The following is a 16,861-nucleotide window of genomic DNA, read 5'->3' as shown; positions in this document are numbered from 1 at the left end:
GGTCCAAGGCAACTGGGCCATGAGCTACTGCTACAGGCTCCTGGGAGCATGCGGAGCGACAGACCTGAGGCGATTCAGCCATGAGCTACTGCTACAGGCTCCTGGGAGCATGAGGAGTTACGGAGCCCAGGTGACTAGGCCATAAGCTGCTGCTACAGGCTCCTGGGATCATGAGGAGTGTCAGATCCCAGGCGACTGGGCCATGAGCTATTGCTACAGGCTCCTGGGAGCATGAGGCACAGCAGATCCCAGGCAACTGGGCCATGAGCTACTGCTACAGGCTCCAGGGAGCATGAAGAGTGGCATATCCCAGGCGACTGGGCCATGAGCTATTCCTCGAGGCTCCTGAGAGCATGAGGAGTGGCAGATTCCAGGTGACTGGGCCATGAGCTACTGCTACAGGCTCCTGGGACCACGAGGAGCGACAAATCTCAGGTGACTGGGCCATGAGCTACGCTACAGGCTCCTGGGAGCATGAGGAGTGGAAGTGCCCAGGTAACCGGGCCATGAGCTACTGCTACAGGCTCCTGTGAGAATGAAGAGAGGCAGATCCCAGGCGACTGGTCTATGAGCTACTGCTACAGGCTCCTGGGAGCATGAGGAGCGGCAGATGCCAGGCGACTGGGCCATGAGCTATTGCTAAGGCTCCTGGGAGCATGAGGAGCAGCAGATCCCAGGCGATTGGGCCATGAGCTACTGCTACAGGCATCTGGGAGCATGAGGCATAGCAGTGCCCAAGCAATTGGGCCATGAGCTACTGCTACAGACTCCTGAGATCATGAAGAGCGGACTACTGGGCCATGAGCTATTGCTACAGGCTCCTGGGAGCATGAGGAGCAGCAGATCCCAGGCGACTGGGGCATGAGCTATTGCTGAGGCTCCTGGGAGCATGTGGAGCGGCAGAGCCCAGGCAACTGGACCATGAGCTATTGCTAAGGCTTCTGGGAGCATGAGGAGCGACAGAGCCCAGGTGACTGGGACATGAGCTATCGCTACAGGCTCCTGGGAGCATGAGGACCGGCAGATCCCAGGCAACTGGGCCATGAGCTACTGATACAGGCTCCTGGGAGCATGAGGAGCGGCAGATGCCAGGCGACTGGGCCATAAGCTACTGCTACAGGCTCCTGGGAGCACGAGGAGCAGCAGAGCCCAGGCGACTGGGCCATGAGCTACTGTTACATGCTCCTGGGAGCATGGATGCATGGCAAAGCCCAGGCGACTGTGCCATGAGCTACTGCTACAGGCTCCTGGGAGCATGAGGAGTGGCAGATTCCAGGCGACTGGGCCATGAGCTACTGCTAAAGACTTCTGGGAGCATGCGGAGCGGCAGATGCCAGGCTCCTGGGCCTTGAGCTACTGTTACAGGCTACTGGGAGCATGAGGAGAGGCAGATCCCAGGCGACTGGGCCATGAGCTACTGCTATAGGTTCCTGGGAGCGTGAGGAGTGGCATATCCTAGGTGACTGGGCCATGAGCTATTGCTACAGGCTCCTCAGAGTATGAGGCGTGGAATAGCCCAGGTGACTGGGCCATGAGCTATTGCTACAGGTTCCTGGGAGCATTAGGAGCGGAGAGCCCAGGTGACTGGGCCATGAGCTACTGCTACAGGCTCCTGGGAGCACAAGGAGCGGTAGAGCCCAGGTGACTGAGCCATGAGCTACTGCTACAGGCATCTGGGAGCACAAGGAGCAGCATATCCCAGGCACTGGGCCATGAGCTACTGCTACAGGCATTTCGGAACACCAGGAGCTGCGGAGCCCAGGCGACTGGGCCATGAGCTACTTCTACAGGCTCCTGGGAGCATGAGGAGTGGCAGAGCCCAGGCATCTGGGCCATGAGCTATACCTAGAGGCTCCTGGGAGCATGAGGAGCAGCACATCCCAGGTGACTGGGCAATGAACTACTGCTACAGGCATCTGGGAGCATGAGGCATGGTAGAGCCCAAGCGACTAGGCCATGAGCTACTGCTATAGGCTCCTGGGAGCATGAAGAGTGGGCTACTGGGCCAAGAGCTATTGCTACAGGCTCCTGGGAGCATGAGGAGCTGCAGATCCCACGACGACTGCGACATGAGTTATTGCTGAGGCTCCTGGGAGCATGAGGAGCGGCAGAGCCCAGGCAAATGGACCATGAGCTATTGCTGAGGCTTCTGGGAGCATGAGGAGCGACAGAGCCCAGGCGACTGGGCCATGAGCTATTGCTACAGGCTCCTGGGAGCATGAGGAGCAGCAGATCACAGGCAACTGGGCTATGAGCTACTGATACAGGCTCCTGGGAGCATGAGGAGCGGCAGATGCCACGCAACTGGGCGATGAGCTATAGCTAAGGCTCCTGGGAACATGAGGAGTGGCAGATCCCAGGCGACTGTGCCGTGGGCTACTGTTACAGGCTCCTGGGAGCATGAGGAGCGGCAGATCCCAGGAGACTCGGCCATGAGCTACTGCTACAGGCATCTAGGAGCATGAGGCATGGCAGAGCCCAAGCGACTGTGCCATGAGCTACTGCTACAGGCTCCTGGGAGCATGAGGAGCGGGCTACTGGCCATGAGCTATGGCTACAGGCTCACGGGAGCATGAAGAGCAGCCAATCCCAGGCGACTGGGCCATGAGCTATTGCTGAGGCTCCTGGGAGCATGAGGAGCGGCAGAGCCCAGGCAACTGGACCATAAGCTGTTGCTAAGTCTTCTGGGAACATGAGGAGCGATAGAGCCCAGGTGTCTGGGCCATTAGCTATTGCTACAGGCTCCTGGGAGCACAAGGAGCGGTAGAGCCCAGGTGACTGAGCCATGAGCTACTGCTACAGGCATCTGGGAGCACAAGGAGCAGCATATCCCAGGCACTGGGCCATGAGCTACTGCTACAGGCATTTCGGAACACCAGGAGCTGCGGAGCCCAGGCGACTGGGCCATGAGCTATTCCTAGAGTCTCCTGGGAGCACGAGGAGCAGCACATCCCAGGTGACTGGGCAATTAACTACTGCTACAGGCATCTGGGAGCATGAGGCGTGGCAGAGCCCAAGCGACTAGGCCATGAGCTACTGCTATAGGCTCCTGGGAACATGAAGAGCGGGCTACTGGGCCAAGAGCTATTGCTACAGGCTCCTGGGAGCATGAGGAGCTGCAGATCCCACGACGACTGCGACATTAGTTATTGCTGAGGCTCCTGGGAGCATCAGGAGCGGCAGAGCCCAGGCAAATGGACCATGAGCTATTGCTGAGGCTTCTGGGAGCATGAGGAGCGACAGAGCCCAGGCGACTGGGCCATGAGCTATTGCTACAGGCTCCTGGGAGCATGAGGAGCAGCAGATCACAGGCAACTGGGCCATGAGCTACTGATACAGGCTCCTGGGAGCATGAGGAGCGGCAGATGCCACGCAACTGGGCGATGAGCTATAGCTAAGGCTCCTGGGAACATGAGGAGTGGCAGATCCCAGGCGACTGTGCCGTGGGCTACTGTTACAGGCTCCTGGGAGCATGAGGAGCGGCAGATCCCAGGAGACTCGGCCATGAGCTACTGCTACAGGCATCTAGGAGCATGAGGCATGGCAGAGCCCAAGCGACTAGGCCATGAGCTACTGCTATAGGCTCCTGGGAACATGAAGAGCGGGCTACTGGGCCAAGAGCTATTGCTACAGGCTCCTGGGAGCATGAGGAGCTGCAGATCCCACGACGACTGCGACATTAGTTATTGCTGAGGCTCCTGGGAGCATCAGGAGCGGCAGAGCCCAGGCAAATGGACCATGAGCTATTGCTGAGGCTTCTGGGAGCATGAGGAGCAACAGAGCCCAGGCGACTGGGCCATGAGCTATTGCTACAGGCTCCTGGGAGCATGAGGAGCAGCAGATCACAGGCAACTGGGCCATGAGCTACTGATACAGGCTCCTGGGAGCATGAGGAGCGGCAGATGCCACGCAACTGGGCGATGAGCTATTGCTAAGGCTCCTGGGAACATGAGGAGTGGCAGATCCCAGGCGACTGTGCTGTGGGCTACTGTTACAGGCTCCTGGGAGCATGAGGAGCGGCAGATCCAAGGTGACTCGGCCATGAGCTACTGCTACAGGCATCTAGGAGCATGAGGCATGGCAGAGCCCAAGCGACTGTGCCATGAGCTACTGCTACAGGCTCCTGGGAGCATGAGGAGCGGGCTACTGGCCATGAGCTATGGCTACAGGCTCACGGGAGCATGAAGAGCAGCCGATCCCAGGCGACTGGGCCATGAGCTATTGCTGAGGCTCCTGGGAGCATGAGGAGCGGCAGAGCCCAGGCAACTGGACCATAAGCTGTTGCTAAGTCGTCTGGGAACATGTGGAGCGACAGAGCCCAGGTGACTGGGCCATGAGCTATTGCTACAGGCTCCTGGGAGCATGAGGAGCAGCCGATCCCAGGCAACTGGGCCATGAGCTACTGATACAGGCTGGGAGCATGAGAAGCGGCAGAGCCCAGGCGACTGGGCCCTGAGCTATTGCTAAGGCTCCTGGGAGCATGATGAGTCGCAGAGCCCAGGCAACTGGGCCATGAGCTATTGCTACATGCTCCTGGGAGCACGAGGGAGCATGAGGAGCGGCAGATCCAATGCGACTGGGCTATTAGCTACTGCTACAGGCTCCTGGGAGCATGAGAAGCGGCAGTTCCCAGGCAACTGGGCCATGAGCTGTTCCTAGAGGCTCCTGAGAGCATGAGGAGCAGCATATCCCAGGAGACTGGGCCATGAGCAACTGCTACAGGCTCCTGGGAGCATGAGAAGCAGCAGACCACAGGCAACTGGGACATGAGCTACTGCTATAGGCTCCTGGGAGCACAAGGAGTGGCAGATCTCAGGAGACTGGGCCATGAGCTACTGCTACAGGCTCCTGAGAGCATGAGGAGCGGAAGAGCCCAGGCAACTGGGCTATGAGCTGTTGGTAAGGCTCCTGGGAGCATGAGGAGCAGCAGATCCCAGGCGACTGTGCCATGAGCTACTGCTACAGTCTCCTGGGAGCATGAGGAGCGGCAGATTCCAGGTGACTGGGCCATGAGCTACTGCTATAGGCATCTGGGAGGATGAGGCACAGAAGACCCCAAGCAACTGGTCCTTGAGCTACTGCTACAGGCTCCTGGGATCATGTGGAGCCGATGACTGGGGCATGAGCTATTGCTACAGGCTCCTGGGTGCAAGAGGAGTGGCAGATCCCAGGCGACTGGGCCATGAGCTGAGCATGAGGAGCAGCAGAGCCCAGGCTCCTGGGAGCATTAGGAGCAGCAGGTCCAAGGCAACTGGGCCATGAGCTACTGCTACAGGCTCCTGGGAGCATGCGGAGCGACAGACCTGAGGCGATTCAGCCATGAGCTACTGCTACAGGCTCCTGGGAGCATGAGGAGTTACGGAGCCCAGGTGACTAGGCCATAAGCTGCTGCTACAGGCTCCTGGGATCATGAGGAGTGTCAGATCCCAGGTGACTGGGCCATGAGCTATTGCTACAGGCTCCTGGGAGCATGAGGCACAGCAGATCCCAGGCAACTGGGCCATGAGCTACTGCTACAGGCTCCAGGGAGCATGAAGAGTGGCATATCCCAGGCGACTGGGCCATGAGCTATTCCTCGAGGCTCCTGAGAGCATGAGGAGTGGCAGATTCCAGGTGACTGGGCCATGAGCTACTGCTACAGGCTCCTGGGACCACGAGGAGCGACAAATCTCAGGTGACTGGGCCATGAGCTACGCTACAGGCTCCTGGGAGCATGAGGAGTGGAAGTGCCCAGGTAACCGGGCCATGAGCTACTGCTACAGGCTCCTGGGAGAATGAAGAGAGGCAGATCCCAGGCGACTGGTCTATGAGCTACTGCTACAGGCTCCTGGGAGCATGAGGAGCGGCAGATGCCAGGCGACTGGGCCATGAGCTATTGCTAAGGCTCCTGGGAGCATGAGGAGCAGCAGATCCCAGGCGATTGGGCCATGAGCTACTGCTACAGGCATCTGGGAGCATGAGGCATAGCAGTGCCCAAGCAATTGGGCCATGAGCTACTGCTACAGACTCCTGAGATCATGAAGAGCGGACTACTGGGCCATGAGCTATTGCTACAGGCTCCTGGGAGCATGAGGAGCAGCAGATCCCAGGCGACTGGGGCATGAGCTATTGCTGAGGCTCCTGGGAGCATGTGGAGCGGCAGAGCCCAGGCAACTGGACCATGAGCTATTGCTAAGGCTTCTGGGAGCATGAGGAGCGACAGAGCCCAGGTGACTGGGACATGAGCTATCGCTACAGGCTCCTGGGAGCATGAGGACCGGCAGATCCCAGGCAACTGGGCCATGAGCTACTGATACAGGCTCCTGGGAGCATGAGGAGCGGCAGAGCCCAGGTGACTGGGCTATGAGCTACTGCTCCAGACTCCTGAAAGCATGAGGAGCGGCAGATGACAGGCGACATGGCCATGAGCTATTGCTAAGGCTCCTGGGAGCATGAGGAGCAGCAGAGCCCAGGCGACTGGGCCAGGAGATATTGCTAAGGCTCCTGGCAGCTTGAGTAGTTGCAGAGCCCTAGTGACTGTGCTTTGAGCTACTGCTACAGGCTCCTGGGAGCATGAGGAGTGGCAGAGCCCAGGCGACTGGGACATGAGCTATTGCTAAGGCTCCTGGGAGCATAATGAGTGGCAATTCCCATGCAAGTGGGCCATGAGCAATTCCTACAGGCTCCTGGGATTATGAGGAGTGGCAGAGCTCTGGTGACTGGGCCATGAGCTACTGCTAGAGGCTCCTGGGACATGAGGAGTGGCAGAGCCCAGGTGACTGGGCCATGAGCTACTGCTACAGGCTCCTGGGAGCACGGGGAGTGGCAGATCCCAAGCGACTGGGCCATGAGCTATTCCTAGAGGCTCCAGAGAGCATGAGGAGCAGCAGATCCCAGGAGACTGTGCCATGAGCTACTGCTACAGGCTCCTGAGAGCATGAGAAGTGGCAGACCACAGGCAACTGGGACATGAGTTACTGCTATAGGCTCCTGGGAGCACAAGGAGCAGCAGATCCCAGGAGTCTGGGCCATGAGCTACTGCTACAGGCTCCTGGGAGCATGAGGAGCGGCAGAGCCCAGGCAAATTGGCCATGAACTATTGCTAAGGCTCCTGGGAGCATGAGGAGCAGCAGATCCCAGGCGACTGTGCCATGAGCTACTGCTACAGGCTCCTGGAAGCATGAGGAGCAGCAGATCCCAGTTGACTGGGCCATGAGCTACTGCTATAGGCTCATGGGAGCACAAGGAGCAGCAGATCCCAGGAGACTGGGCCATGAGCTGCTGCTACAGGCTCCTGAGAGCATGAGGAGCGGCAAAGCCCAGGCAACTGGGCCATGAACTGTTGGTAAGGCTCCTGGGAGCATGAGGAGCAGCAGATCCCAGGCGACTGTGCCATGAGCTACTGCTACAGGCTCCTGGGAGCATGAGGAGCGGCAGATTCCAGGTGACTGGGCCATGAGCTACTGCTATAGGCATCTGGGAGGATGAGGCACAGAAGACCCCAAGCGACTGGTCCTTGAGCTACTGCTACAGGCTCCTGGGATCATGTGGAGCAGATGACTGGGGCATGAGCTATTGCTACAGGCTCCTGGGAGCAAGAGGAGTGGCAGATCCCAGGCGACTGGGCCATGAGCTGAGCATGAGGAGCAGCAGAGCCCAGACTACTAGGAGCATTAGGAGCGGCAGGTCCAAGGCAACTGGGCCATGAGCTACTGCTACAGGCTCCTGGGAGCATGAGGAGCGACAGACCTGAGGCGATTCGGCCATGAGCTACTGCTACAGGCTCCTGGGAGCATGAGGAGTGACGGAGCCCAGGTGACTAGGCCATAAGCTGCTGCTACAGGCTCCTGGGATCATGAGGAGTGTCAGATCCCAGGCGACCGGGCCATGAGCTATTGCTACAGGCTCCTGGGAGCATGAGGAGTGGCAGATCCCAGACAACTGGGCCATGAGCTACTGCTACAGGCTCCAGGGAGCATGAAGAGTGGCATATCCCAGGCGACTGGGCCATGAGCTATTCCTAGAGGCTCCTGAGAGCATGAGGAGCGGCAGATTCCAGGTGACTGGGCCATGAGCTACGGCTACAGGCTCCTGGGAGCATGAGGAGTGGAAGTGCCCAGGTAACTGGGCCATGAGCTACTGCTACAGGCTCCTGGGAGAATGAAGAGAGGAAGAAACCAGGTGACTGGGCTATGAGCTACTGCTACAGGCTCCTGGGAGCATGAGGAGCGGCAGATGCCAGGTGACTGGGCCATGAGCTACGGCTACAGGCTCCTGGGAGCATGAGGAGTGGAAGTGCCCAGGTAACTGGGCCATGAGCTACTGCTACAGGCTCCTGGGAGAATGAAGAGAGGAAGAAACCAGGCCACTGGGCTATGAGCTACTGCTACAGGCTCCTGGGAGCATGAGGAGCAGCAGATCCCAGGCAATTGGGCCATGAGCTATTGCTACAGGCATCTGGGAGCATGAGGCATGGCAGAGCCCAAGCGATTGGGCCATGAGCTACTGCTACAGACTCCTGGGAGCATGAAGAGCGGACTACTGGGCCATGAGCTATTGCTACAGGCTCCTGGGAGCATGAGGAGCAGCAGATCCCAGGTGACTGGGGCATGAGCTATTGCTGAAGCTCCTGGGAGCATGAGGAGCGGCAGAGCCCAGGCAACTGGACCATGAGCTATTGCTAAGGCTTCTGGGAGCATGAGGAGCGACAGAGCCCAGGTGACTGGGACATGAGCTATTGCTACAGGCTCCTGGGAGCATGAGGACCGGCAGATCCCAGGCAACTGGGCCATGAGCTACTGATACAGGCTCCTGGGAGCATGAGGAGCGGCAGAGCCCAGGTGACTGGGCCATTAGCTATTGCTACGGCTCCTGGGAGAATGAGGAGTGGCAGATCCCAGGTGACTGGGCTATGATCTACTGCTCCAGACTCCTGAGAGCATGAGGAGTGGCAGATGACAGGCGACATGGCCATGAGCCATTGCTAAGGCTCCTGGGAGCATGAGGAGCAGCAGAGCCCCGGCGACTGGGCCAGGAGATATTGCTAAGGCTCCTGGCAGCTTGAGGAGTGGCAGAGCCCTAGTGACTGCTTTGAGCTACTGCTACAGGCTCCTGGGATTATGAGGAGTGGCAGAGCCCTGGTGACTGGGCCATGAGCTACTGCTAGAGGCTCCTGGGACATGAGGAGCGGCAGAGCCCAGGTGACTGGGCCATGAGCTACTGCTACAAGCTCCTGGGAGCACGGGGAGTGGCAGAGCCCAGGTGACTGGGCCATGAGCTATTGCTACAGGCTCCTGGGAGCATGAGGAGCGGCAGATCCCATGCGACTGGGCCATGAACAATTCCTACAGGCTCCTGGGAGCATGAGGAGAGGCAGAGCCCTGGCCACTGGGCCATGAGCTACTGCTACAGGCTCCTGGGAGCATGAGGAGTGGAAGATCCCAGGCGACTGGGCCATGAGCAACTGCTACAGGCTCCTGGGAGCATGAGGAGTGGCAAATCCCAGGCGACTGGGCCATGAGCTATTCCTAGAGGCTCCTGAGAGCATGAGGAGCAGCAGATCCCAGGAGACTGGGTCATGAGCTACTGCTACAGGCTCCCGGGAGCATGAGAAGTGGCAGACCACAGGCAAATGGGACATGAGTTACTGCTATAGGCTCCTGGGAGCACAAGGAGCAGCAGATCCCAGGAGTCTGGGCCATGAGCTACTGCTACAGGCTCCTGGGAGCATGAGGAGCGGCAGAGCCCAGGCAAATTGGCCATGAGCTATTGGTAAGGCTCCTGGGAGCATGAGGAGCAGCAGATCCCAGGCGACTGTTCCATGAGCTACTGCTACAGGCTCCTGGAAGCATGAGGAGCGGCAGATCCCAGGCGACTGGGCCATGAGCTACTGCTATAGGCATCTGGGAGCATGAGGCACAGAACAGCCCTAGCGACTGGTCCTTGAGCTACTGCTACAGGCTCCTGGGATCATGTGGAGCAGATGACTGCAGCATGAGCTATTGCTACAGGCTCCTGGGTGCAAGAGGATTGGCAGATCCCAGGCGACTGGGCCATGAACTATTGCTGAGTCTCCTGGGAGCATGAGGAGCGACAGAGCCCAGGCGACTGGACTATGAACTATTGCTAAGGCTGCTGGGAACATGAGGAGCGACAGAGCCCAGGCGACTTGGCCATGAGCTATTGCTACAGGCTCCTGGGAGCATGAGGAGTGGCAGATCCCAGGCTACTGGGCCAGGAGCTGAGCATGAGGAGCAGAGGAGCCCAGGCTCCTGTGAGCATTAGGAGCGGCAGGTCCAAGGCAACATGGCCATGAGCTACTGCTACAGGCTCCTGGGAGCATGAGGAGCGACAGAGCTGAGGCAATTCGGCCATGAGCTACTGCTACATGCTCCTGGGAGCATGAGGAGTGACAGAGCCCAGGTGACTATGCCATAAGTCAGCTGTGCTCAGCAGGAGCTGCTACAGGCTCCTGGGAGCATGAGGAGTGGCAGATCCCAGGTGACTGGGCCATTAGCTATTGCTACAGGCTCCTGGGAGAATGAGGAGTGGCAGATCCCAGGCAACTTGGCTACGAGCTACTGCTACAGGCTCCTGGGAGCATGAGGAGTGGCAGACCCCAGGCGACTGGGCCATGAGCCATTCCTTGAGGCTCCTGAGAGCATGAGGAGCAGCAGATCCCAGGAGATTCAGTCATGAGCTACTGCTACAGGCTCCTGGGAGCATGAGAAGTGGCAGACCACAGGCAACTGGGACATGAGCTACTGCTCTAGGCTCCTGGGAGCACAAGGAGCAGCAGATCCCAAGAGACTGGGCCATGAGCTACTGCTATAGGCTCCTGGGAGCATGAGGAGCGGCAGATCCCAGGCGACTGGTCCTTGAGCTACTGCTACAGGCTCCTGGGATCATGTGGAGCAGATGACTGGGGCATGAGCTATTGATACAGGCTCCTGGGTGCAAGAGGATTGGCAGATCCCAGGCGACTGGGCCATGAGCTGAGCATGAGGAGCAGCAGAGCCCAGGCTCCTGGGAGCATTAGGAGCGGCAGGTCCAAGGCAACTGGGCCATGAGCTACTGCTACAGGCTCCTGGGAGCATGAGGAGCGACAGACCTGAGGCGATTCGGCCATGAGCTACTGCTACAGACTCCTGGGAGCATGAGGAGTGACGGAGCCCAGGTGACTAGGCCATAAGCTGCTGCTACAGGCTCCTGGGATCACGAGGAGTGTCAGATCCCAGGCGACTGGGCCATGAGCTATTGCTACAGGCTCCTGGGAGCATGAGGAGTGGCAGATCCCAGGCAACTGGGCCATGAGCTACTGCTACAGGCTCCAGGGAGCATGAAGAGTGGCATATTCCAGGCGACTGGGCCATGAGCTATTCCTAGAGGCTCCTGAGAGCATGAGGAGTGGCAGATTCCAGGTGACTGGGCCATGAGCTACTGCTACAGGCTCCTGGGACCACGAGGAGTGACAAATCCCAGGTGACTGGGCCATGAGCTACGCTACAGGCTCCTGGGAGCATGAGGAGTGGAAGTGCCCAGGTAACTGGGCCATGAGCTACTGCTACAGGCTCCTGGGAGAATGAAGAGAGGCAGATCCCAGGCGACTGGGCTATGAGCTACTGCTACAGGCTCCTGTGAGCATGAGGAGCGGCAGATACCAGGCGACTGGGCCATGAGCTATTGCTAAGGCTCCTGGGAGCATGAGGCATGGCAGAGCCCAAGCGATTGGGCCATGAGCTACTGCTACAGACTCCTGGGAGCATGAAGAGCGGACTACTGGGCCATGAGCTATTGCTACAGGCTCCTGGGAGCATGAGGAGCAGCAGATCCCAGGCGACTGGGGCATGAGCTATTGCTGAGGCTCCTGGGAGCATGAGGAGCGGCAGAGCGCAGGCAACTGGACCATGAGCTATTGCTAAGGCTTCTGGGAGCATGAGGAGTGACAGAGCCCAGGTGACTGGGACATGAGCTATTGCTACAGGCTCCTGGGAGCATGAGGACCGGCAGATCCCAGGCAACTGGGCCATGAGCTACTGATACAGGCTCCTGGGAGCATGAGGAGTGGCAGAGCCCAGGTGACTGGGCCATTAGCTATTGCTACGGCTCCTGGGAGAATGAGGAGTGGCAGATCCCAGGTGACTGGGCTATGATCTACTGCTCCAGACTCCTGAGAGCATGAGGAGCAGCAGATGACAGGCGACATGGCCATGAGCTTTTGCTAAGGCTCCTGGGAGCATGAGGAGCAGCAGAGCCCAGGCGACTGGGCCAGGAGATATTGCTAAGGCTCCTGGCAGCTTGAGGAGTGGCAGAGCCCTAGTGACTGTGCTTTGAGCTACTTCTACAGGCTCCTGGGAGCATAAGGAGTGGCAGACCCGAGGCAACTGAGACATGAGCTATTGCTAAGGCTCCTGGGAGCATAATGAGTGGCAAATCCCATGCAAGTGGGCCATGAGCAATTCCTACAGGCTCCTGGGATTATGAGGAGTGGCAGAGCCCTGGTGACTGGGCCATGAGCTACTGCTAGAGGCTCCTGGGACATGAGGAGCGGCAGAGCCCAGGTGACTGGGCCATGAGCTACTGATACAGGCTCCTGGGAGCACAGGGAGTGGCAGAGCCCAGGTGACTGGGCCATGAGCTATTGCTACAGGCTCCTGGGAGCATGAGGAGCGGCAGATCCCATGCGACTGGGCCATGAACAATTCCTACAGGCTCCTGGGAGCATGAGGAGAGGCAGAGCCCTGGCCACTGGGCCATGAGCTACTGCTACAGGCTCCTGGGAGAATGAGGAGTGGAAGATCCCAGGCGACTGGGCCATGAGCAACTGCTACAGGCTCCTGGGAGCATGAGGAGTGGCAGATCCCAGGCGACTGGGCCATGAGCTATTCCTAGAGGCTCCTGAGAGCATGAGGAGCAGCAGATCCCAGGAGACTGGGTCATGAGCTACTGCTTCAGGCTCCTGGGAGCATGAGAAGTGGCAGACCACAGGCAACTGGGACATGAGTTACTGCTATAGGCTCCTGGGAGCACAAGGAGCAGCAGATCCCAGGAGTCTGGGCCATGAGCTACTGCTACAGGCTCCTGGGAGCATGAGGAGCGGCAGAGCCCAGGAAAATTGGCCATGAGCTATTGGTAAGGCTCCTGGGAGCATGAGAAGCAGCAGATCACAGGCGACTGTGCCATGAGTTACTGCTACAGGCTCCTGGAAGCATGAGGAGCGGCAGATCCCAGGCGACTTGGCCATGAGCTACTGCTATAGGCTCCTGGGAGCACAAGGAGCAGCAGATCCCAGGAGACTGGGCCATGAGCTACTGCTACAGGCTCCTGAGAGCATGAGGAGCAGCAGAGCCCAGGCAACTGGGCCATGAGCTGTTGGTAAGGCTCCTGGGAGCATGAGGAGCAGCAGATCCCAGGAGACTGTGCCATGAGCTACTGCTACAGGCTCCTGGGAGCATGAGGAGTGGCAGATTCCAGGTGACTGCGCCATGAGCTACTGCTATAGGCATCTGGGAGGATGAGGCACAGAAGACCCAAAGCGACTGGTCCTTGAGCTACTGCTACAGGCTCCTGGGATCATGTGGAGTGACGGAGCCCAGGTGACTAGGCCATAAATGCTGCTACAGGCTCCTGGAATCATGAGGAGTGTCAGATCCCAGGCGACTGGGCCATGAGCTATTGCTACAGGCTCCTGGGAGCATGAGGAGCGGCAGATCCCATGCGACTGGGCCATGAACAATTCCTACAGGCTCCTGGGAGCATGAGGAGAATCAGAGCCCTGGCCACTGGGCCATGAGCTACTGCTACAGGCTCCTGGGAGCATGAGGAGTGGAAGATCCCAGGCGACTGGGCCATGAGCAACTGCTACAGGCTCCTGGGAGCATGAGGAGGGCAGATCCCAGGCGACTGGGCCATGAGCTATTCCTAGAGGCTCCTGAGAGCATGAGGAGCAGCAGATCCCAGGAGACTGGGTCATGAGCTACTGCTACAGGCTCCTGGGAGCATGAGAAGTGGCAGACCACAGGCAACTGGGACATGAGTTACTGCTATAGGCTCCTGGGAGCACAAGGAGCAGCAGATAACAGGAGTCTGGGCCATGAGCTACTGCTACAGGCTCCTGGGAGCATGAGGAGGGCAGAGCCCAGGCAAATTGGCCATGAGCTATTGGTAAGTCTCCTGGGAGCATGAGGAGCAGCAGATCCCAGGTGACTGTGCCATGAGCTACTGCTACAGGTTCCTGGGAGCATGATGAGTGGCAGATCCCAGGCGACTGGGCCATGAGCTACTGCTATAGGCATCTGGGAGCATGAGGCACAGAACAGCCCAAGCGACTGGTCCTTGAGCTACTGCTACCGGCTCCTGGGATCATGTGGAGCAGATGACTGCGGCATGAGCTATTGCTACAGGCTCCTGGGTGCAAGAGGATTGGCAGATCCCAGTCGACTGGGCCATGAACTATTGCTGAGTCTCATGGGAGCATGAGGAGCGACAGAGCCCAGGCAACTGGACTATGAACTATTGCTAAGGCTCCTGGGAACATGAGGAGCGACAGAGCCCAGGCGACTGGGCCATGAGCTATTGCTACAGGCTCCTGGGAGCATGAGGAGTGGCAGATCCCAGGCTACTGGGCCATGAGCTGAGCATGAGGAGCAGCAGAGCCCAGGCTCCTGGAAGCATTAGGAGCGGCAGGTCCAAGGCAACATGGCCATGAGCTACTGCTACAGGCTCCTGGGAGCATGAGGAGCGACAGAGCTGAGGCAATTCGGCCATGAGCTACTGCTACAGGCTCCTGGGAGCATGAGGAGTGACAGAGCACAGGTGACTATGCCATAAGTCAGCTGGGCTCAGCAGGAGCTGCTACAGGCTCCTGGGAGCATGAGGAGTGGCAGATCCCAGGTGACTGGGCCATGAGCTATTGCTACAGGCTCCTGGGAGCATGAGGAGTGGCAGATCCCAGCCAACTTGGCTACGAGCTACTGCTACAGGCTCCTGGGAGCATGAGGAGTGGCAGATCCCAGGCGACTGGGCCATGAGCTATTCCTAGAGACTCCTGAGAGCATGAGGAGCAGCAGATCCCAGGAGATTGGGTCATGAGCTACTGCTGCAGGCTCCTTGGAGCATGAGAAGTGGCAGACCACAGGCAACTGGGACATGATCTACTGCTATAGGCTCCTGGGAGCACAAGGAGCAGCAGAACCCAAGAGACTGGGCCATGAGCTACTGCTACAGGCTCCTGGGAGCATGAGGAGCGGCAGATCCCAGGCGACTGGGCTATGAGCTACTGCTATAGGCATCTGGGAGCATGAGGTACAGAAGAGCCCAAGCGTCTGGTCCTTGAGCTACTGCTACAGGCTCCTGGGATCATGTGGAGCAGATGACTGGGGCATGAGCTATTGCTACAGGCTCCTGGGTGCAAGAGGATTGGCAGATCCCAGGTGACTGGGCCATGAGCTATTGCTGAGTCTCCTGGGAGCATGAGGAGCGACAGAGCCCAGGCGACTGGACTATGAACTATTGCTAAGGCTCCTGGGAACATGAGGAGCGACAGAGCCCAGGCGACTGGGCCATAAGCTATTGCTACAGGCGCCTGGGAGCATGAGGAGTGGCAGATCCCAGGCGACTGGGCCATGAGCTGAGCATGAGGAGCAGCAGAGCCCAGGTTCCTGCGAGCATTACGAGCGGCAGGTCCAAGGCAACTGGGCCATGAGCTACTGTTACAGGCTCGTGGGTGCATGAGGAGTGACAGAGCTGAGGCAATCCGGCCATGAGCTACTGCTACAGGCTCCTGGGAGCATGAGGAGTGACAGAGCCCAGGTGACTAGGCCATAAACTGCTGCTACAGGCTCCTGGGAGCATGAGGAGTGTCAGATCCCAGGCGACAGGGCCATGAGCTATTGCTACAGGCTCCTGGGAGCATGAGGAGTGGCAGATCCCAGGCAACTGGGCCATGAGCTACTGCTACAGGCTCCTAGGAGTATGAAGAGCAGCATATCCAAGGCGACTGGGCCATGAGCTATTCCTAGAGGCTCCTGAGAGCATGAGCAGTGGCAGATTCCAGGTGACTGGGCCATGAGCTACTGCTACAGGCTCCTGGGATCACGAGGAGTGACAAATCCCAGGTGACTGGGCCATGAGCTATGACTACAGGCTCCTGGGAGCATGAGGAGTGGAAGTGCCCAGGTAACTGGGCCATGAGCTACTGCTACAGGCTCCTGGGAGAATGAGGAGCAGCAGATCCGAGGCGACTTGGCCATGACCTACTGCTACAGGCATCTGGGAGAATGAGGCATGGCAGAGCCCAATCGACTGGGCCATGAGCTATTGCTACAGACTCCTGGGAGCATGAAGAGCGGGCTACTGGGCCATGAGCTATTGCTACAGGCTCCTGGGAGCATGAGGACCAGCAGATCCCAGGCGACTGGGCCATGAGCTATTGCTGAGGCTCCTGGGAGCATGAGGAGCGGCAGAGCCAAGGCAAAAGGACCATGAGCTATTGCTAAGGCTTCTGGGAGCATGAGGAGCGGCAGATTCCAGGCAACTGGGCCGTGAGCTACTGATTCAGGCTCCTGGGAGCATGAGGAGCGGCAGAGCCCAGGTGACTGGGCCATTAGCTATTGCTACTGCTCCTGGGAGTGTGAGGAGCGGCAGATCCCAGGAGACTGGGCTATGAGCTACTGCTACAGACTCCTGGGAGCATGAGGAGCGGCAGATGACAGGCGACACAGCCATGAGCTATTGCTAAGGCTCCTGGGAGCATGAGGAGCAGCAGAGCCCAGGTGACTGGGCTTTGAGCTACTGCTACAAGCTCCTGGGAGCATGAGAAGCAGCAGAGCCCAGGCGACTGGGCCATGAGCTATTGCTAAGGCTCCTGGGAGCATGATGAGTG

The sequence above is a fragment of the Ambystoma mexicanum genome, chromosome 9, assembly GCF_040938575.1.
Source record: "Ambystoma mexicanum isolate Mex_15411 chromosome 9, UKY_AmexF1_1, whole genome shotgun sequence".
NCBI lineage: Eukaryota > Metazoa > Chordata > Amphibia > Caudata > Ambystomatidae > Ambystoma > Ambystoma mexicanum.
The sequence above is the reverse complement of the archived record's forward strand: the minus strand, read 5'-3'. Positions refer to the sequence as shown.